This window comes from Bos mutus, chromosome 9, assembly GCF_027580195.1.
Source record: "Bos mutus isolate GX-2022 chromosome 9, NWIPB_WYAK_1.1, whole genome shotgun sequence".
Lineage (NCBI taxonomy): Eukaryota > Metazoa > Chordata > Mammalia > Artiodactyla > Bovidae > Bos > Bos mutus.
This window is the reverse complement of record NC_091625.1, coordinates 13,093,601-13,116,825: the sequence shown is the minus strand read 5'-3', so window position 1 is coordinate 13,116,825 and position 23,225 is coordinate 13,093,601. Positions and strand designations below refer to the sequence as shown.

The window sequence follows — 23,225 nt, the reverse complement described above, 5'->3', positions numbered from 1 at the left end:
ACAGAGTGAATGGTGACACAGGGGAGGAAAATGAAAAGAGAATTAGAGAGAAGAAAATTAAAAATAAAAACAATGGGCTTGCCCCGAACCTAAGGTTCTATAAACAGAAGAGTATTAGATAAAAATAATTTTTAAGCAGTAACTCTGAAGGTGTTGAAGATGGGGGGGAAATAGTTCACTTTTTTCTGTTCACTCTTCTTCTGCATTCTTCAATTTTTTTTTAGAATAACTGTGCATTACTTTGATAATTAAAAATAGAGATATTACAGAAGAGTAGTCTTTCGGAATATTAGGGAAATGTTCATAATATGAGGTAGAGTGTGATTCCATTTACTTTTGTTTAACAGCAGCTTTTTGAGATACAATTCACACAACATAAAATTCATCTTTTTTAAAGTGTACAGTTCAATAGTTGTTACTACATTACAGAGCTGTGTGCCCATCACATATTTAATTCCAAAACATTTCATCAGCCCAAAAGGAAATTCCATCTCCCCAAGCTCCAGTCCCTGCCAGCCACTAATCTAGTTTCTGTCTCTAATGTGCTGTCTGTGTGTCTGGCTTCTTTTTAGCATAATGTTTTCAAAGTTCACCCACTTTGCAGCATGCATACACATTTCATTCTTTTCAGTCCCAAATAATATTCCATTAAATGGATAGATCATTTTTTTTGGTTATCCAGTCCTCAGCTGAATTCCTTCCACTTTTTAGCAGTTAGGAATAATGTTACTATGAACATTCATACACGGTGGTTTGGGGGAGCATTTATTTTCATTTCTGTTGAATATAGCAATTCCATTTTTGTTTAAATAAAATAGGAATAGAAAGACAACAACAACACACACACACCAAAATGTTAACAGAGGTTATTTCTGGACAGGTAATTTTTTTTTCCTCCTTTGAGCATTTTTATTTAAATTTTTCAAAAATAAAAATTGATTGTTTAATCAGGAAAAAACATTTTTTAAAAGAAAAACAAAAGCAAAACCTCATGTCAGCCCCAGAACTGATCCCCTGTCTTTCCAACACCAAACTCAGAGCCGCTGGCACTGGAGCTCTTGGCTGGAAAGTTCCACGTCCCCCAACCCCCACCCCCCGCCGCCACCAGCGTCACCACTTTTAAACATTACACCTCACCCTGGGCGTAAAGTGGCTTCTGTGGCCTACAAAGTGGCCCTTGTTGATATTCCTGTCAGCCACAGGCCATGCCAAACGACCCATATTTACTTGCCAAAAAAAACAAAACAGGATACCGTGGAGGCTGCCATTCAGCTCAGGTATCTTTGCTCCCTATCCCGGGACAATGTCCATCAGTTTCACTGTAACAGTTTTATATTTTTAAAGAACCGATTATTGAAGCGTGCGCGCGCAAACAAACACACACACACACACACACACACACACACACACACACATCTCTCTTCAGAAGCTTGGATCCACTGCAGTTTCACTGCCCTGAAAACCACTTAACGGCGCGCAGATCGGTTTGCCCTGGACACCAAAGAAGTGCTCCAGATTTGAGCCACTGGGTGGCGAAACTAGAACTGTGGGCGCTCCCCGTTAGGGTGGGGCGGAGCAGATATTTCCAGCTCTCAGGAAACTGGAGTTTGACTCATATTTTAGCTGACTCGTGAATCAGAACCATCAAAGGCTAGATTTCTTTTGTCTGAGCAAAAAAGATGACTCTTAACAGCAGCCATCCCCGCGCTTGCGGAGGGAAAACACAAAAGAGAAGAATTTGGAATGACTCAGCCCCGGCCGCCCGCGGGCGCGGGCCGCGCCAACAATGGAAAGTCACAGCGGGGCCTCAGAACTGGGCTCCGGGCACCCCGGACGCTTAAAAAAAAAAAAAAAAAGTGACTGTTACTCTTTTCTTTTATAGCCTAAAATGCAGAACTAACTTTTCAGATTACTGTTCACTGATGATACTTCGTAAAACGCACAGTAGTCGTGGGACCGTATTCCCCAAAGCCAGGGTCATCGTGGCGGGAGAAAGACGCCTGGAGACCCCCGCCAGATCTACTCCCGTTCCCCCCGGGGGGTGGGCAGGACCCTCATGCTCTCTTCACCCACCAAAAACTATCCTGAAACAGGCACAAGAATCCACATCACAGCCTCAGCGTCCAGGCTCAGGGTGTAGGCTCGGATCTCGAAGGGAAGAACTTGCCCCCGGCGGGAACACGGTGTCGGTGAGGGCGCTGGCCCGAAGCCTGGTGGTGAGGAGCTCTTTTCGGGGCGGGGGGCGGTGGCAGGGAGGGGAGCCGTCGTCTATTACAGAAGTGTTGAGCTTGGAGTATGCAGTATCTTGTCTGGGACTCAGTGACTCTCGAGGAATATGGCAGCTGCCGCCAAGAGTCGAAAATCAATTGATGTTTCATATCCCGATTTCTGCCCTCGGCCAGCTTGCCGATGCGCAGGAAGAAAAGCGTTGCTGGCCTGGGCAGGCGCTCTGAGGGTCCCGGGGCAGCTCCAGCCGGGCCCCGGGGCGGCCAGGCTCATATCTTCCCATCCCCCAGCCGTCGGTGCACCCCAAGCGGCTGCGGCCCGCAGCGCCCCGGCTCCGCTAGCCCGGGAGCAGCCGGAGGCCCCAGAGGCGGTGCTGCGCTTTGGGGCGAAGGGCCGTGGTGGGGGCGGCGGGGTTGGGGGCGGGGTGGGGAGTAGGGGTTGGATCTCTTCCGTGTTCCACCCCCGCTGGCCAGCACCCGGTGCCCTGCCCAGGACGGCTTCCTGCCGCCCAAAAGCCCAGGTTGCCATATCAATCCATACCTTGCTCCCCTAAAATCTCCCTCCCAGCTTCCAAGAACACCTCTCTGATACCCTAGTATGTAAGAGTCCCTCTCTGAGATTTCTCTATAGTTTAGTATCCGAAACCAAGAATTCTCAGATGCAACTAGAGATTATCATACTAAGTAGAGGAAGTCAGAAAGGGAAAGATAAGTACCATATGCTATCACTTATATGTGGAATCTTAAATATGACACGTGAGATAGTCCCTGGAAGTCCAGTGGTTAGGACTCCTTCCACTGCAAGGGACGCAGGTTAGATCCTTGGTTGGGGAACTTGGATCCTACAAGCCATGCCACCGGGTCAAAAAGTAAAATAAATTTTAAAATATGATACAAATGAACCTATCTAGGAAACAGAATAAGACACGTGAAGAACAGACGGGTGGTTGCCAAAGGGGTGAGGGGAGGGAGAGGGGTGGATTGGGAGTTTGGGATTAGCAGATACAAGCTGGTGTATATAGAATGGATAAGCAACAAGGTCCTCCTACCTTATAGCACAGGAAACTATATTCATTACCCTGTGATAAACCATAATGGAAAACAATTAGGAAGAATGTATCGGGCTTCCCTGGTGGATCAATGGTGAAGAATCCACCTGCCAAGGCAGGAGGTGTGGGTTTGATCCATCGTTCGGTAAGATACCACGTGTTGTGGAGCAACTAAGCCCATGCTGCACAATTACTGAGTCCTTGCTCTAGAATCCAAGAGCTGCAACTACGGACCCCATGTGTCCCAACTACCGAAGCCTGTGGCCCCAGAGCCCACGCTCCTGGCAACAAGAAATCACTGCAATGAGAAGCCTTGCACCGAAATTAGAGGGTAGTCCCTGCTCCCCAAAACTAGATAGAAGGCCATGCAACAACAAAGACCCAGCATAGTCAAATAAATAAATAGTAAAATAAGAAGAATGTGTATACATATATAACTGAGTGACTTTACTGTACAGCAGTAATTAATACAACATTGTAAGTCAACTATACTTCAATAAAAATAAATTAAAAAAATTTTTTTAATATAGCGAATGATCAAATGGCATTCAATATTCCCACACAGAAAGTTTCCACTGGTGTCAATATCTCATTTATGCCACACTCCATCAGACAAGAGTCATAGAGAGCTAAAATGCCAAATTTTATAAATCGGTTCAAAGTTGAACTTTAGCAGTTTCCACAAAGCTTGAAAAAAAAAATGGTCATCTCAGAATCTCACAAGGATAGGAAATTGTTAACAACAAAATTAAAAACTATTAAAATGGGAATTACCCATATTATACTTGACATGAGCCATACATTTTTTTCTTTTTATAGAATGAATGTAAATCCCCAATTGTTTTATATATAAGAGGAGCCTGGTGGGCTACAGTCCATGGGGTTGCAAAGAGTCAGACGCAACTGAGTGACTAACACACACACACACACATATATATATATGAGCGTGGTGCTAGTGATAAAGAACCTGTCAGTGCAGGAGACATAAGAAACTCGGGTTCCATCCTTGGGTCGAGAAGATCCCCTGGAGGAGGGCATGGCGATCAACTCCAGTATTCTTGCCTGGAGAATCCAATGGACAGAGGAGCCTGTTGGGCTACAGTCTATAGGGTCACAAGGAGTTGGACAGGACTGAAATGTGCACAAACAACCTATATTTATAACAAACATTCTAAGGATATCCAGATTGCTTGATGGATTACAGTGATATAAATACATACAATTTTGGGTTGACCAATTTGAATAACATATTTCTACTTCTTGAGTTCTCTTTAAACTGTCTTAAGAAACAGACTTTCTCTTTAAGCAAAAGTCGCTCAGTCGTGTCCGACTCTTTTCGACCCCATGGACTATACAGTTCATGGAATTCTCCAGGCCAGAATACTGGAGTGGGTAGCCTTTCCCTTCACCAGGGGATCTTCCCAACCCAGGGATCAAACCCAGGTCTCCCACATTGCAGGCAGATTCTTTGCCAGCTGATTCTTTATCAGCTGAGCCACAAGGGAAGCTGGAGTTTCTCTTTAAATAACAAATAAAAATTCAAGATAGAAGCAAACAAAACAGACTTCTCAGAGGGCAAAGCATACTATTAATTAGTCACCCAAACAGTGGCAGAAAACCCATCTGGGGCAAACCAGGTTCACCTTGGGAGATCTGAGCAATTTATCTGAATTCAGAAACTACTCCTTACCCCTCACACTCCCAGTGAAAAGGAAAGAGGGCGGTAGAGAAGCAGGTGAAGGTACAGTTTTAAAAGAAAAGAAAGCCCAATTCAGCACTGTATTTTGAAAAGACACCTATCTTTATTAAGAGCTCTTATAGCTAATTAGTGTGTTTTGTACTGCTTTTGTTGGATACTTGGAGATTTATTTGTAAACTCTGCAATAATTTCTGTGGACATCAGCAAAGCTGGGTTAGCAAGTGTGGCAGGAAATGTGGAACTAGCCTGACTGTGTCAGACTGACCTGACAATGTTATTTCTTCCTGGGGATGCTCTTTGTGCATTATTTTTATATACGCAGAACTATTGTGCATGCCTACTAAGTCTCTTCAGTCGTGTCCAACTCTGTGCAACCCTTTGGACAGTAGCCCACCAGGCTTCTGTCTCCGTGGAATTCTCCAGGCAAGAATACTGGAGTGGATTGCCGTGCCCTTCTGCAGGGAACCTTCCCTGGGATGGAACCCACGTCTCTTATACCTCCTGTGTTGGCAGGCAGGTTCTTTACCACTAGCACCACCTGGGGAGCCCACACAGAGCTGTTACTTACCTATAAACAAATTTGGAAAAAAGTAGTTATTTTAGCAATAGCTTCCTAGTTGCAGAGTTTCAAAGTATAGCAAGGAGAGATAAGAAAGCTTTCCTCAGTTATCAATGCAGAGAAATAGAGGAAACAATAGAATGGGAAAGAGTAGAGATCTCTTTAAGAAGATTAGAGATACCAAGGGAACATTTCATGCAAAGATGGGCTCAATAAAGGACAGAAATGGTATGGACCTAACAGAAGACGATATTAAGAAGAGGTGGCAAGAATACACAGAAGAACCGTACAAAAAAGATCTTCACGACCCAGATAATCACAAAGGTGTGATCACTCACACTCACCTAGAGCCGGACATCCTGGAATGTGAAGTCAGGTGGGCCTTAGGAAGCATCACTACAAACAAAGCTAGTGGAGGCGATGGAATCCCAGTTGAGCTATTCCAAATCCTGAAAGATGATGCTGTGAAAGTGCTGCACTCAATATGCCAGCAAATTTCAAAAACTCAGCAGTGGCCACAGGACTGGAAAAGGTCAGTTTTCATTCTAATCCCAAAGAAAGGTAATGCCAAAGAATGCTCAAACTACTGCACAATTCCACTCATCTCACATGCTAGTAAAGTAATGCTCAAAATTCTCCAAGACAGGCTTCAGCAATACGTGAACTTCCAGATGTTCAAGCTGGTTTTAGAAAAAGAGGCACCAGAGATCAAACTGCCAACATCTGCTGGATCATTGAAAAAGCAAGAAAGTTCCAGAAAAACATCTCTTTCTGCTTTATTGACTATGCAAAAGCCTTTGACTATGTGGATCACAATAAACTGTGGAAAATTCTGAAAGATATGGGAATACCAGACCACCTGACCTGCCTCTTGAGAAACCTATATGCAGATCAGGAAGCAACAGTTAGAACTGGCCACGGAACAACAGACTGGTTCCAAATAGGAAAAGGAGTACGTCAAGGCTGTATATTGTCACCCTGCTTATTTAACTTATATGCAGAGTACATCATGAGAAACGCTGGACTGGAAGAAGCACAAGCTGGAATCAAGATTGCTGGGAGAAATATCAATAACCTCAGATATGCAGATGACACCACCCTTATGGCAGAAAGTGAAGAGGAATTAAAAAACCTCTTGATGAAAGTGAAAGAGGAGAGTGAAAAAGTTGGCTTAAAGCTCAACATTCAGAAAATGAAGATCATGGCATCTGGTCCCATCCCTTCATGGGAAATAGATGGGGAAACAGTGGAAACAGTAGCAACTTTATTTTTCTGGACTCCAAAATCACTGTGGATGGCGATTGCAGCCATGAATTAAAATATGCTTGCTCCTTGGAAGAAAAGTTATGACCAACCTAGATATCATATTAAAAAGCAGAGACATTACATTGCCAACAAAGGTCCGTCTAGTCAAAGCTATGGTTTTTCCAGTAGTCATGTATGGATGTGAGAGTTGGACTATAAAGAAAGCTGAGTACAGAAGAATTGATGGTTTTGAACTGTGGTGTTGGAGAAGACTCTTGAGAGCCCCTTGGACTGCAAGGAGATCCAACCAGTCCATCCTAAAGGAGATCAGTCTCGGGTGTTCATTGGAAGGACTGATGTTGAAGCTGAAAACCCAATACTTTGGCCACCTGATGCAGAGAGCTGACTCATTTGAAAAGATCCTGATGCTGGGAAAGATTGAGGGGAGGAGGAGAAGGGGACAACAGAGGATAAGATGGTTGGATGGCATCACCGACACAATAGACATGGGTTTAGGTGGACTCTGGGAGTTGGTGATAGACACAGAGGCCTGGTGTGCTGTGGTGCATGAGGTTGCAAAGAGGACTGACCGACTGAACTGAACTGAACTCCTAGTTGCCTAGTTCTGTGTAGTCAACAATACTCAACCGATTGCCTTTTTAATGAACTCACAGCTCATACTATGTGCATGCTGAGTGCTCAGAGGAACTCATTTAATCTAAGTCATTTAATCCTCAGGAAGTAAGTATAATATTATCTTTCACATTTTACAAATAGGGAAAATGAAGCAAAGAGAGGTGAAGTAAATTGTCCAAAATCTCACCTCTAATACATTGTACAGGTGGGATTAGAACCCAGGCGGTCTGGGCCAGAGTCCACACATCCAAGCACTAAGCTGTGCAGACCTGACCTGCAAATGCTTCCTAAGGGGAATAGACATGTGAAGTGGCTTAATTAAGCTCATTTGCTGAAGATGTGTTAGCAAAAATGTGTTCTAGCGCTGTCCATACCTCTCTAACAGATGTTTTCACCAGCCATCCTAAAATAAATCTGTTGCTAGTATTTACCCAGCAGTGTAAGTTTTGAAGCAGTGTGACCCAGTCTTTCTCTTTAACTCTCAGTTTCAGCTAAACTAAAATTCCAGTTCATATTCTCCTGCCTCAGCATTCTCTCTGTGCTTTTCCCTCCACCTAGAATGCCCCCAAGGTAACTCTCCCCAACTGCCTTCTTTTTTTGAAACTCCGTCTACTCGAGGCCCAGCTCACACCGGCATTCCATTGTCACCCTAGACAGAAATTCTCCAAAGTCTGAAATCATACAGCTGCTATTATCTGCACCACTCACATGCCTACATATCTTATCTCCCCTGCTCAGTCAGCAATTTCTTTCCCCCACAATACTTAGCACAGCACATTTTCCCATAAATAGTTCCCTGAATGTATAGCCCTACATTGTTTGTGCTCCATTCATCCTCTCTGCTAAATATCTACATACATAGATAGATACATTACATACATGTTTATGTAAAATTTCAAAAAGAAAAGACATCCTACTAAAAGAACCATGATTTTATTCAGGTATCTTTCCATCTCCAGTTCTGGAAGTTCAGTTCAGTTCAGTCGCTCAGTCATTTCCACGTCTTTGCCACCCCATGGACTGCAGCACACCAGGCCTCCCTGTCCATCACTAACTCCCGGAGTTTACCCAAACTCATGTCCATTATGTCGGTGATGCCATCCAACCATCTCATCCTCTGTTGTCCCCTTCTCCTGACTTCAGTCTTTCCCAGCATCAGGGTCTTTTCCAATGAGTCAGTTCTTTGAATCAGGTGACCGAAGTATTAGAGCTTCAGCTTCAGCATCAGTCCTTCTGATGAATATTCAGGACTGATTTCCTTAACCATTGACAGGTTTGATCTCCTTGCAGTCCAAGGGACTCTCAAGAGTCTCCTCCAACACCACAGTTCAAAACCATCATCAATTCTTCAGTGCTCAGCTTTCTTTATGGTCCAACACTCACATCCATATATGACTACTGGGAAAACCATAGCTTTGACTAGATGGGCCTTTGTCAACAAAGTAATATCTCTGCTTTTTAACATGCTGTTTAGGTTGGTCATAACTTCTCTTCCAAGGAGCAAGCGTCTTTTAATTTCATGGCTGCAGTCTCCATCTACAGTGATTTTGGAGCCCAAGAAAAAAAGTCTCTCCCTGTTTCCATTGTTTTCCCATCTATTTGCCATAAAGTGATGGGACTGGATGCCATGATCTTTGTCTTTTAAATGTTGAGTTTTAAGTCACTTTTAACTCTCCTCTTTCGCTTTCATCAAGAGGCACTTCAGGTCCTCTTCGCTTGCTGCCATAAGGATGGTGTCAGCTGCATATCTGAGGTTATTGTTCTTTATCCCTGCAATCTTGATTCCAGTTTGTGCTTCATCCAGTGTGGCATTTCTCATGAGGTACTCTGCATATAAGTTAAATAAGCAGGGTGACAATATGCAACCTTGACATACTCCTTTTCCAATTTGGAACCGTTTTGTTTTTCTATCTCTGGTTCTAATTGTTGCTTCTTGACCCACACATAGGTTTCTCAGTTGGTCTGGTATTCCCATCTCTATAAGAATTTTTATTCGTTTGTTGTGATCCACACAGTCTAAGGTTATAACGTAGTCAGAGAAGCAGATGTTTTTCTGGAATTCTCTTGCTTTTTCTATGATCCAGCGGATGTTGGCAATTTGATTTCTGGTGCCTCTGCCTTTTCTAAAACCAGCTTGAACATCTGGAAGTTTTTGGTTCATTTACTGTTAAAGCCTAGCTTGGAGAATTTTGAGCATTACTTTGTTAGCGTGTGAAATGAGTGCAATTGTGAGGTAGTCTGAACATTCTTTGGCATTGCCTTTGGGATTGGAATGAAAACTGACCTTTCCCAGTCCTGTAGTCACTGCTGAATTTTCCAAATTTGCTGGCATATTGAGTGCAGCACTTTCACAGCATCATCTTTCAGGATTTGAAATAGCTCAACTGGAGTTCCATCACCTCCACTAGCTTTGTTCATAGTGATGCTTCCTAAGGCCTACTTGACTTCGCATTCCAGGATATCTGGCTCTAGGTGAGTGATCACACCTTCGTGGTTATCTGGGTCATGAAGACCTCTTCTGTATAGTTCTTCTGTGTATTCTTGCCACCTCTTCTTAATATCTTCTGCTTCTGTTAGGTCCATACTGTTTCTGTCCTTTATTGAGCCCATCTTTGCATGAAATGTTTCCTTGGTATAGCTACTTTTCTTGAAAAGATCTCTACTCTTTCATATTCTATTGTTTTCCTCTATTTCTTTGCACTGATGGGTAAGGAAGGCTTTCTTATCTCTCCTTGCTATTCTTTGGAACTCTGCATTCAGATGGGTATATCTTTCCTTTTCTCCTTTGCCTTTAGCTTCTCTTCTCTTCTCAGACAACCATTTTGCCTTTTTGCATTTCTTCTTCTTAAGGATGATTTTGGTCACTGCTTCCTGTACAATGTCACAAACCTCCATCCATAGTTCTTCAGGCACTCTGTTTATCAGATCTAATCCCTTGAATCTCTTTGTCATTTCCACTGTATTATTGTAAGGGATTTGATTTAGGTCCTACCTTAATGGTCTCTTGGACATTCTGGAAGTAGACCCTTGTTTTTTCTAAGCAAACAGAAATATAAAATGAGTTGCTTGGGTAATTTAAAGTTTTCTAGTAGCCACATTAATAAAGCAAAACTAAAAAGGAGAAATTAGTTTTAATAATAAATTTTATTTAACCCAGTCACCCCAAAGCATGTTAACATTTTCAACATGTAATAAATGTTTAAAAAAAAACATTAAATCAATATTTTACTTGTGTATGTGAGAGAGACACACAGAGAGGAAGAGAGAAAGAAGTTTTGGGAATCTGATGAGTATTTTATGCTTAGATCTTCCCGTAATTCAGACTGGGCACATTTCAAGTGCTCAGTAGCCACATGTACCTAGTATCTTCCATTTTGGATTAGGCAGGTCTAAGGTCCATCTAGTCAAGGTTATGGTTTTTCCAGTAGTCCTGTATGGATGTGAGAGTTGGACTATAGAGAAAGCTGAGTGCAGTAGAATTGATGCTTTTGAACTGTGGTATTGGAGAAGACTCTTGAGAGTCCCTTGGACTGCAAGGAGATCCAACCAGTCCATCCTAAAGGAGATCAGTCCTAAGTGTTCATTAGAAGGACTGATGTTGAAGCTGAAACTCCAATACTTTGGCCACCTGATGTGAAGAGCTGACTCATTGGAAAAGACCCTGATGCTGGGAAAGATTGAGGGCAAGAGAAGAAGGGGACAACGAAGGATGAGGTGGTTGGATGGCATCACCGACTTGATGGACATGGGTTTGGGTGCACTCCAGGAGGTGGTGATGGACAGGGAGGCCTGGCATGCTGTGGTTCATGGGGTCTCAGAGTCAGACCCGACTGAGCGACTGAACTGAACTGAGCCCATCAACATGGCCTTCTCGTGGCAACCCATGTTAAGTCTAGACTGGAGACCTAAGTTGGGTTGATGAGACTGAAGCAGAAGATTTATGATCCACACCTGGGAGAGATTTCCGCCTGGTGGTGATGATGAAGGAAGCCTCTAGCTCTGATCACCTGGCAGCCTTAGTGAGAAGCATCTCAGAGACATGAGGAGCAACCAGCAGGATTGGTGGTAGGATGTCACCAACCCTGAAGATGATGGAAGTGGGGAGATGGAAAGAACTTGGGCTCCTTAGTGACATCACACAGCACCTGGAGCTCATCCTACTGCTGGTCTTGAAAAATAATACATTTCCCTTTTATTTAAATCAGACTGCGTCAGAGTTTTCTGTAACATCCCAATATCAGAGCCAACCCTTGGATCCAGTGTTGTAGCCTTCTCTGGGGCCAGTCTACTCCATCAGGATGCTTTTCAAGAATTATTTTTAGCTGATTCTTCTGGATTCCACTTAGAGTCTTTCAGTAGTTTCAAATTGGCAACTGCCAATGGGTTGGGGGGTAAAGGTCCTCAAAGATGCCGGTACTTGTGAAGGCCTCACCCAGCAGGTGAGGCAGTGAGTGTACAGCAGCAGCATCTCAGGACAGACACTGCTAGCACACTGCCTTCTCAAGCAGCCAGCATGTGCTCCATTTGTCAAGGCAGGTATTTGTCATTGCCTTTCATCACCTCTCCTGGAACGCACAGGCCCTGGGACTGGCCCAAAGCTGGACAAGCAAGAGCCTTTTGCCAAGAAGCAGCTCAAGAAGCCACACTTTCCTCTGGGATATGGCAACTTTTTAGGGCAGCTTTTCCCTGTTGAAGACAGGACAGGGTGCCCTAGGACAACTGCTGGTGCAAGGAATTTCGAAGAAAGATCAGAAAGATGGACAGAGGACGTTCCTGGTGGTCCAGCGGTTAAGAATCCACCTGTCGGACTTTCCCGGTGGTTCAGTGGATGAGAATCTACATGTCAATGCAGGGGATATGGGTTTGACCCCTGGTCTGGGAAGATCCCACATGCCGTGGAGCAACTAAGCCCGTGGGCCACAACTACTGAGCCCACATGCTGCAACTACTGAAGCCCATCTGCCTAGAGCCCATGCTCTGCAACAGAAGCCACCACAATGAGAGGCCCCAGACAGCGAAACTAGAGGGTAGCACCTGCTCGCTGCAGCTAGAGAAAGCCCACGCCAGCAATGAAGACCCAGTGCAATCATAAATAAAGAAGTAAAAGAAAGACAGAGAGAGTCCTCATAGCTTCGGGGCCGTAAACTGAAGAGAAGTGGAAATAAGAAAAATGGGCAGAAAAAATGCCAGCAAGGGAGTGAGATAAAATTGCTCACAAGCCCATCGCTAACAAGCAGCAGCAGTGTGTGAATGCACCTGCTGCAAGGCAAGCAGACCTTAGGATTCACGATGATGCACAAGTCTTACAGCCCCAAACTAGGGATGGCAAAGCCACAGATTGCTGCCCCTTCAGCCCATCTGGCTTGGAAAACACACCTTGGGCACCAGTTGGTGAAAAAGGAGCAACATAGTAGAGTGAGAAGAATGTGGCTCCAGGACCGGAGAACGCCACTGAGGGAGGTGACTGGTGGACAAGGCCTCCACGAGCCTCAATTTTCTAGTCTCATGAAATGAGCGCTATTATCTCAATCTCACAGCTCTAAGAAGCTTATATTCCAAAATGCACCTTACTTATAGCACATCAGCTATAAATGCCATAAATGTCACTGTTACGATTCCTTTAATAAGGAAAAAAATACCTCTGATGGATTTTTCATGCCCAGAAGCCACTACCGTTAATGTTGCTTCTGAAGGATAATTGACAAATATAAGTGTTTTTAATAAAATCATATGTTCTTACAGCATTTATTCCTATCAACTTACTCTCTCTGTGCCTCTCTTTCCTAATTTACAAAATGAGCCTTCAAATACTTGTCCTGCTGGGGCCTGGAGTGGTGGTCAGATGAGATTACAGATCCAAATGATTTATTTAGATTTAGAGCTTATACATCAAGTGTTACCTCCCTCCAAAACATTTATAGCATCTCATTGCAAAAAAAACAGCTTGCCAGGGCACAGAATCCAACTTTTGTTTTATGAAATATTATAGACAGTGGAAAGTGTAGAAAAGTAATAACATCCTTATCACTATTTGTTAAATATGGGTGACAGCCAATGTTTAAACATTTCATAAAAAAACATTTTAAATTACAGTTTGTTTGTTTTTTTAAATCTGTCAAGGAAATTCCTTGGTGGTTCAGTGGTTAGGACTCTGTGCTTCCACTGCCAAAGACCTGGGTTCAACCCTGATTGGAGAACCAAGATCCCACAAGCTTTGCAGTGTGGCCAAAAATAGATAATATAAAATAATTTTTAAAAAAGATCTAGTCAAATATCAGGGGCTTTCCAGGTGGCTCAATGGTAAAGAATTTGCCTGCAGTGCAGGAGACAAAGGTTCAATCCCTGTGTCCCGAAGATCCTCTGGAGAAGGAAATGGCAACCCACTCCAATATTCTTGCTTAGGAAATCCCATGGACAGAGGAGCCTCGTGGGCTACAGTCCATGGGGTCACAAAGTGTCAGACACCACTTAGCGACTGAACAACAACAGCAGTCAAGTATCAACATCTTCTCTTGGATGCCTTTTAAGCCTCCCAACCCTCCATACCCTTCATTCTCAGTGCTGAGTTAGATGTGTTTTCTCTGTGACACTTTGAGATAGCTTCTGTTTAAATCACTTATCACACTTTTGTATTAACTTCTCATTACCCCAGGTTTTGCCCTCTTTGCAAGCAGGATCAAGCTTTCCTCTGTCTCCTCATCAACTCATGCTTGGTACATTGTGGGGCTTAGTAAATATCTTGTTAACTAAGTAAATTAACATGAATGAAAGACTCTGGTTTCTCTCTGTCTTTACCAACAACCAGAACCTTCTTTCTTCTCCAGGACTGTTTCTCCTGTCCCTTTCTCTTTTGTACTAGACATGAGTTCCTCTGAATGTTGCAACTATATGTCTTAAGAAAAATCCGATAGCCACACACCAGAGAAGAACTATGCTTTGATTAAAATTGATTTAGATATTGCTCTAGACTGAATGTTTGTGTCCCTTCCCATGAATATGCATATGTTGAAACTTAATCCCCAGTGTGATGGCATTTGGAGGTGGGCCTTTGGGAACTGATTAGATCATGAAGGAGGAGCCCATAAATGGTATTATTGCCTTAAGAAAAAAGACCCCAGAGAGCTCCCTCTCCCCTTCAGCTATGTGAGGATTCAGGGGAATGACAGCTGTCTCTGAACCAGGAAGGCTTTCACCAGACACAAAATCAGCCAGTCTTGATCTTGAACTTCCCAGCCTCCAGAATTGTGAGAAATAATTGTTGCTTATAAACCATCCAGTCTATGGTAGTCTATTATAGCAGCTCAAATAGACTAAGACACACATACCAAAAATACAAAAGGAAGGGCAATTAAAACAGCACTCTTTCTGTAGCTGTTAAACACTACAAGTCTGAAACACAAGACAACTCCTTTTTTTTTTTTTGCTTACTATTTTATTTATTTATTATTTATTTTATTTACTTATTTATTTTTGGCTGCGCTGGGTCTTTGTTGCTGCTTTCCAGCTTTATCAGTTGTGGTGTGTAGGCTTCTCACTGCGGTGTCTTCTCTTGTTTCTGAACACAGGCTCTAAGGCCCCCTGGCTTCAGTAGTTGGGGCTCAGCAGTTGTGGTGCACAGGCCTATCTGCCCCAAGCCATGTGGGATCCTCCTGGACCAGGAATCCATGCCCCCTTCATCGACAGGCAGATTTTTAACCATAGTGAAGAAGGAATTCATAGGGCCTGGACTCCATCTTAGGCCTATTCATGCTGATCATGCTCGGCCACCTTTGCAATGGACTCTGAACTCTGTGTTTAGTGCCTATGAAAACAACAACAGAAGGATAAGACCCCCTCCAGACAGGGGAACCTTGAAGATCGTATCTAGGTTACTCATCGCCTCAGAGAAACATACACTAATCACCCCTTCCTCCAGACAGCCCATAAATTTTTCTGTATCTATCGGAGTGTAACCTCGGGTTTATTGATTATTGGCTAACTGTTTGACTGTTTAACATAAGCACACATAGCACGTAAATGATGGGGTTATTGGGATTGTATTTTCCTTGGTTTATGTAAGTCTCAAGGAATTTGGAGTGGTGGGTTCAGACAAGTGCACATGGGGTATAAAAGGTTTTCACAAATGCTGGTCGGGGTCTTTGGCTAAGAGGAGACTCTGCCTTGGGCCCGCCGGTGTAATAAACTGCACTCCACTATCTGCATTGTCCTTCTGAGTGAGTTTGTTTCCTGGAACGCGTGGCTACAAAATTTGGTGCATTGGCCGGGAAACTCCTCACTTTGAGGAGACAGGTCTCATTTGAGGCCACCCCGAGGCTTTGTGGCTTGAATCTCCTAGAGGGGGGAAGGCGCCTCGCCCCTCTGGAAGAATTCAGCCTTTCAATGCCCCATTTCTTCGCTTTGGCAGGTAGTGAATGGCAGCAAGGGAACTGAGTGCTCAGGTGAGGAGGAATCCACCCGGCAGGGTGGAAGAGGGGGCCTGATCACCCCCCTGGGAGGGACCAGAAGGAGCGGGGACCCACAGGAGCCTGGAATAGGCAGGTGGCAATTGCTTGGTACACAGGTCGATGAGCGTGTTAGGGCTTAGGAAGGAAATTTGTGAAGGTCATTTAGGAGGTGGTGTCCACGCTGTCTTGGGGAAAATTATTACCAAGCAATCGCCAGGGGATTTTTAGGAGAAAAACTTGGTCCTTGTGTGCTCATATTCTTCCCTCCCCCAGGAGGTGTCCCATCTGCTGTGAAATTCTTGACCCCCTCGGAATTGTCAGGCTAGAACAAGGGGAATACATAAGTGAGTATGAATTGGCCTTTCCGGAGATGGCCTAGGACATGGGATATTTAACCCATCTGTGTTTTCATCCACACCTGATCAAGTCCACCAAAGCAGAATGGACTTTGAAAGTTAAGGGAGAAACAGTCTTGGACCACGTGGTGTTCTGATTCAGCCGTGCTGACCGCCAGGTGAAGACACACTGATCCCCCTTCTCCCTCTGGGATCTGGCAGGTAAGGCTCTTCTCACCCCAGTTAGGAAGGAGGCGGAATGGCACTTTAAGTGTTTCATTGAGTGGAAATACCAGAAATACAAAGGGTACCGAGAACTTCATAGACAGAACGAAAAGGAAAAGTAGAAGAAGGTAAGCAAGATGGGGGGAAGTGAATCTAAGGCAACTGTATTGGAGTGCATGATTAAAAATTTTAAGACAGGATTAGGAGGAGACTATGGGGTGAAGATGAAGTCTAACTGCCCTCACATACTCTGTGAGGTTGAATGGCCCCCTATGGGAGTAGGATGGCCACCAGAGAACACCATAAACTTAAAAATAATAGAAGCAGTCTGTACAGTAGTCACAAGAGAGCCAGGACACCCGGATCAATATCCATATATTGACTCATGGCTGGGGTTAGCTCAAGACCCTCCTACTTGGACAAGGTTCTGTATCCAGAAGGGAAAGGGAAAAATATTAATGGCACAAAAAAATGACTAATGATAAAAAAGGAAATTCTACAGGATTTGAACGGGGATGACCTGACCCCTTCCCAATACTAGATGATGTTCCTGCCTCCCAGTGCTCCACCAGGACCGGAGGCTGCCTTAATGCCCGATCCAGGGCCAAGTGAAGTCCTGCAGCAGCTGCTGCTCCTCCGCCAGCTCTCCCTGGGGTCGTAGAGCCGCCACCTCAGCAGGCTCTGATCCCCGGTGACAGAAGTCTCTGGCCAGCACTTCCCAGAATCCGGCTCCAGCCGAACCGCCCAAGCTATACCCGTATCTACCGGTGAGTACTGACAAGAAGGGGAAGGAGACGTTGGAATTAAGCAGAAACTGCGCTCTGCCAGAGAGTCGGAGGGAACGAAAGAGAACAGACAAGAGATTTGCAATGCTAGCTGCTGCTCTGGGAAAGTCCATCTCGGGCCCTCCTGAAAACCTCCTCTGCCCCAGGGACAGGACAGTCCTTCAACTGGTCCCAACGGAGGCCCCAGGCCCCATTACAGCCAAACCAGTGTGCCCGGTGCCAAGCTTTTGGCCACTGGAAGAATGAATGCACTAAAGCAAGGAAGGAAGAGGAAGCTCCCACAGTTGTGGGGCTTGCTGGCTTGGAAATTAAATAGGGCTGCCGGGGTTCAGAGATAGCAGGTCCCCGAGAGCCCACGATAACCTTAAAAGTGGGGGACCAAAACCTTGACTTCATGGTGGATACAGGAACAGAACTGTCGGTAGTAAAACCTGTGGCACCACTGTCCAAAAAGACTACCGCTATAACTGGGGTATTGGGAGAAGACATGATTAAATCATTTGGCCAGCCCAGAAAATGTCAGATGGGGGGGCACCAAGTGATCCATGAATTCCTCTACATTCCTGAGTGCCCAGTACCCCTGTTGGGAAGAGACTTGCTCTCCAAACTAGGAGCACAGGTGACTTTCTCCCCTGAGGAGAGGCCCACCTTCCAGATGGAAACTATGACTTATTTGCTCTCTCTCTCAAGACCCCCCCCAAAATGAGTGGGTTGCATGAGCCTCCAAAGGCAGAACCGGGTGGGCTGGAAGAGCATGAGAGAGAGCTAACTCAATTATTCCCTGAGGTCTGGGCGGAAGACAACCCCCCTCCCCCCAGGCTGGCTAAACATCAAACCCCAGTGATAATAGAACTCAAACCAGGTACCATTCCAGTTAGAAAGCTCCAGTACCCGCTACCGATAGAGGCCTGGGCTGGCATACTGCCCCACATCAATAGATTGAAACAAGCGGGCATTCTAGTAGAGTGCCAGTCGGCTTGGAATATGCCAATCCCATCAGTCAAAAAGGAAGAAGGACAGGACTATAGGCCTGTATAGGATCTCAGGCTAGTAAACCAGGCTACTGTGACTTTACACCCCACTGTTCCAAACCCCTATACCTTACTTAGCCTCCTCCCGCCGAGGACTAAAGTTTATACTCGCCTAGATCTCAAGGATGCCTTCTTCTGCGTATGCCTCGCCCCAGCGTCACAGCCCATCTTTGCCTTTGAATGGGAAGATCAAGTCGGGGGCACCAAGCAACAGCTCATCTGGACTCCCCCACAAGGGTTTAAGAACTCCCCAGCCATCTTTGGGGAAGCCTTGGCTTCTGACCTGAACTCATTCCATCCAGAAGAGTATGGATGTTGGCTCCTACAATACGTGGATGACCTGCTGCTGGCCGCCGAGACCAAGGAAAAATGCTGGAAAGGGACAAAAGCACTGCTCCAGCTGCTGATGGAAGCAGGTTCCCGGGTGTCGAAGAAGGCACAGATCTGCAAGGAGGAGGTAAGGTATCTGGGGTTTGTTTTAAAGAAGGACACAAGGTTCCAGACCCTAATTGGGTCCTATATACTGATGGCACTAGCCTCATAAAACAAGGACAACGGCTGTCAGGTTAGCCAAAGCAGAAGGGGCCATCAACACTGAAAAGGGATTGTGGGAATTGCCAAGTGGCAAATTATTGGTACCGGAGGAGCTGGCACACAATCTGGTAAGCCAAACACACCAAGTGACCCACCTAGGCCATGCTGCCTGCTCACAGGTTAATGCTGCCTCTCGGGTATTCAGACAAAAACCTCCGGGTATTCAGCTGAAAGGCACGCTGCCCTTTGAACACCTGGGAGTGGACTTCACTGAAATGAAACCTCATCGACACTACTGTTACCTGCTGGTCATGGTATGTACGTTCTTGGGATGGGTAGAAGCTTTTCCTACCTGGACTTTTCAGAGCATCAGAAGTAGCCTGGTGCCTGCTTAGGGAAATAGTTCCCAGATTTGGACTTCCTACCAGCATTGGTTCAGACAATGGCCCGGCTTTTGTAGCTGATTTAGTACAACAAGTAAGCAAAACTTAAAACATCAAATGGAAACTGCACACTGCATATAGGCCCAGAGTTCTGAGATGGTGAAATGAACCAAGCGGACATTAAAGAGACTCTCCAAGTGGATCATAGAGACTGTTCCTGGGTGGACTTGCTTCCGACGGCTCTGCTCAGACTCAGGATGACCCCACAGTCCCAAGGCTATTCTCCATACGAAATTGTGTATGGGAGGCCCCCTCCCATAATAAAACAGGTATCAACAAATTTGCCTCAGGTAAGGGGAAATAGGATTTCACAGCAGATGGAACTGCTGCTGCTGCTGCTAAGTCACTTCAGTCGTGTCCGACTCTGTGTGACCCCATGATGGCAGCCTACCAGGCTCCCTGGTCCCTGGGATTCTCCAGTCAAGAACACTGCAGTGGGTTGCCATTTCCTTCTCCAAAGCATGAAAGTGAAAAGTGAAAGTGAAGTCGCTCAGTCGTGTCCAACTCTTCTCGACCCCATGGACTGCAGCCTACCAGGCTCCTCGGTCCATGGGATTTTCCAGTCAAGAGTACTGGAGTGGGGTGCCATTGCCTTCTCCTAACTACTGCAGTTAAAGTTTCAGGTATTGTCCCTTGGATCCATCATGCAAGGGTGAAGAGAACATACCACGCAGACCCCAAATACACTGGGTGGACTGCACAGAGGGACCCCGATGACCCTTGAGAGACTGCTACTGCTAAGTCGCTTCAGTCGTGTCCGACTCTGTACGACCCCATAGATGGCAGCCCACCAGGCTGCCCTGTCCCCAGGATTCTCCAGGCAAGAACACTGGAGTGGGTTGCCATTGCCTTCTCCAATGCATGAAAATGAAAAGTGAAAGTGAAGTCGCTCAGTCGTGTTCAACTCTTAGCGACCCCATGGACTGCAGCCTACCAGGCTCCTCTGCCCATGGGATTTTCCAGGCAAGAATACTGGAGTGGGGTGCCATTGCCTTCTCCCTTGAGAGACTAAGACCATCCTTAAGAAGAAGGAAAAGAAGATCCTGGACGAGCCCCTTCAGTATGAAACCGCACAATCAACTCCTGCTGCTTGGCCTCATCAACGTGATTTTGAATTTAACTTCCATTTTAACTCAGGACAATGTTTTCATCTCATGGGCACATTCCTACGCGGACTTCCACAACACTTCCAACTGCTGGGTATGTAGGGCTATGCCTCTGTCAGTGATGGATGGACTTCCTTGGTGGGTGTCACCGCTCTGCCAAGGAGATTTTAAACCACTCTGCTCTTTTCTGGGACAACAAAAAGAGACTTTCCTCTCTCTTGTCAATAATAACCTCTCCTTGCTGTCTTGGTGTAAGACCTACAGTCAATAAACTTGGGTCATGGGGTTACATTTGATATAAATGCCAGTGTAACAAAGCCTAAACTACTTGTTGTAAATCTACCCCGGTAGCCCCAGAAAATCTACCTTATTTACATGCTAGGTGGACAAGATCCATGTGTTTCAGTGGTATGAGTATATTGCTGCCTTATTCGTATCCTCTATAGGGACAACAGATATCATGATTAAAGTAGAGACCTTGACTAATTTCACAAAACAGGCCCTCCTAGATAAAACAAAAGCCATCCAAGCCTTAAATGAAGAGCAAATCCAAATTTGCTCTTGAGAAAAGCGGTAATTCATAATAGAATGGCTTTGGACATACTCACAGCTGCTCAAGGAGGGACCTGTGCTATAATTAAGGTTGAATGTTGTGTATACATTCCTGACTTATCTGGCAATGTATCGACTGCTTTAGATGACGTGAAAAACCAGGTAAAAGCAATGTCAAATGAAAACATTCCTTTCTGGACTTTCGGTCCTATCTTGGGTGAAGGGCGATTGGTGGAAAACTTATTTACCACTATTATAGATGCCTTGATAGTTCTGCTTTGTGGACCCTGAATTTTACAATGTATTATGAACTTTGTAACCTGAAGGTTGATGTCATTCTCCCAAATTGATGGTCGGAGAGCCAGGGTGCAATATATCCCTATGAATGATGCTCATAATATGAGTTAAGAGCATCAAGAGGCGGGGAATGAAGAAGGAATTCATAGGGCCTGGACTCCATCTTAGGCCTATTCATGCTGATCATGCTTGGCCACTTTTCCAATGGACTCTGAACTCTGTGTTTAGTGTCTATGAAAACAACAACTGAAGGATAAGACCCCCTCCAGACAGGGGAACCTTGAAGATCATATCTAGGTTACTCATCACCTCAGAGAAACATACACTAATCACCCCTTCCTCCAGACAGGCCATAAATTTTTCTGTATCTATCGGAGTGTAACCTCGGGTTTATTGATTATTGGCTAACTGTTTGACTGTTTAACATGAGCACACAGCATGTGAATGATGGGGTTATTGGGATTGTATTTTCCTTGGTTTATGTAAGTCTCAAGGAATTTGGAGTGGTGGGTTCAGACAAGTGCACATGGGGTATAAAAGGTTTTCACAAATGCTGGTCGGGGTCCTTGGCTAAGAGGAGACTCTGCCTTGGGCCCGCCGGTGTAATAAACTGCACTCCACTATCTGCATTGTCCTTCTGAGTGAGTTTGTTTCCCAGAATGCGTGGCTGCAACAATAAGACCACCAGGGAAACCCCATGAAAACTTCTTGACATTGATAATCAAAAAAATCAGTTTCAAGGCATGGGTCTTCTCCTCAGTGGACAAAAGACATATGGACTTGGAGAAGACTTACACTGTTTGGTCCGCAGGAATGAACTCCTTTTGAGAAAATTATGTTCTTTTTCCTATTACACTCATAATATTCAGAGAACATGACTGAAATAAGTTAGTCAAGTCTGTCCACAACCAGCCTACAGACTACTGGGTGGTTCTGAGCACCTAAACTGCTCTTTCTAATAGTCATTTAACTGAATACTTGTTCTTGGTTTCATTATAAAGAAATGCAATTGTCTTTAGGTTAAAATTACTATGCTATAAACCCCATAATTAGTTATCACACATTTCCTGAAATTTTCCTACTTCAAATTTAACCAATCTGTTCCGAATGATACTATCCAGAACAAAAGCTGGTATATCTGGTTCCAGGTGCGATTGCTTCTTTTGATGTCCTTGCTTATCTTTCCGGTCCCATCTGCTGCGGCTCCCTTGCCACACCCTGGAGGCAACCATACTAAGTCACTCTCTTTCTGATCTCCCTGCCTTTACAGGTATTGTTTCTTTGACTTAGATTAGAATGTCTCCACTCATCCCCCAAGATCCACTGTCACCTCCTCTGGATCTGCTCTGAGCACTCTACTCCACCAGGCATCGTACATACGTCTGTTTCAATGCACACATCCTTGGTTCCTTGTCTTGTCTTTTCTCTACCCCGAATGCCCCTAGTGATCTAAAATGATCACCTGCTCATCTTTGTAATTCTATTGCCCAACATGGCGCCTGACCCTGAATCAATGTTTAGTGAATGAATGGCTGAGACTGAACAAATGAATGAATGAATGCATATGACTCGACAAAGCTGCATTTACTCAGCACCTCCAGGATAAAGACCCTTAGCCATATCATGGTCATCCTAGATCGCATGGAATTTGGAACCAGGCATGCCCAGCTGGTCTATTGCATGCCCAGGGGCTGCAAGAACCCACTTTCTTCTTTTGTGCATAATCCTTAATCTAAACACTGTCAGTTCTACCCACTTTCCCACTTTTCCTCTGCTTTGCTTCACTCCTTCACTCATCTTCCAATTTCCCATCATGCCATCAACCTCTAAGCCATGTCCAGGTAACATGTGTAACAGATAAATGAATGCAAACTGAAGCATTACCTGTGCACTTTGTACTCTATTCTCTTATGTAACTTCAAATTGCCACCAAGTAGCAATGGCACACCACTCCAGTACTCTTGCCTGGAAAATCCCATGGACGGAGGAGCCTGGTGGGCTACAGTCCATGGGGTCCCTAAAAGTCGGACACGACTGAGCGACTTCACTTTCACTTTTCA

The 23,225-nt window shown here is 44.9% G+C and overlaps 2 long non-coding RNA genes across 3 annotated transcripts in view; one reads left to right on the top strand and one right to left on the bottom strand.

The window, feature by feature from the left end:
• LOC138989132 (uncharacterized) overlaps positions 1-2,611 on the bottom strand; it is a 35,474-nt gene extending 32,863 nt beyond the window's left edge. Inside the window, exon 1 of the long non-coding RNA XR_011465313.1 lies at positions 2,074-2,611. This is a non-coding gene — a long non-coding RNA (uncharacterized lncRNA). The remainder of the gene's footprint in view (positions 1-2,073) is intronic.
• LOC138989133 (uncharacterized) lies at positions 1,160-21,757 on the top strand. Of its 2 annotated transcripts, none has more exons than XR_011465314.1 (3): positions 1,160-2,216; positions 16,131-16,414; positions 16,979-21,757. It is a non-coding gene; the product is annotated as an uncharacterized lncRNA (long non-coding RNA). The 2 variants fall into 2 exon arrangements; XR_011465315.1 differs by having other exon boundaries at positions 16,131-17,184; positions 18,350-21,757.
• The last annotated feature ends 1,468 nt before the right edge of the window (positions 21,758-23,225 follow it).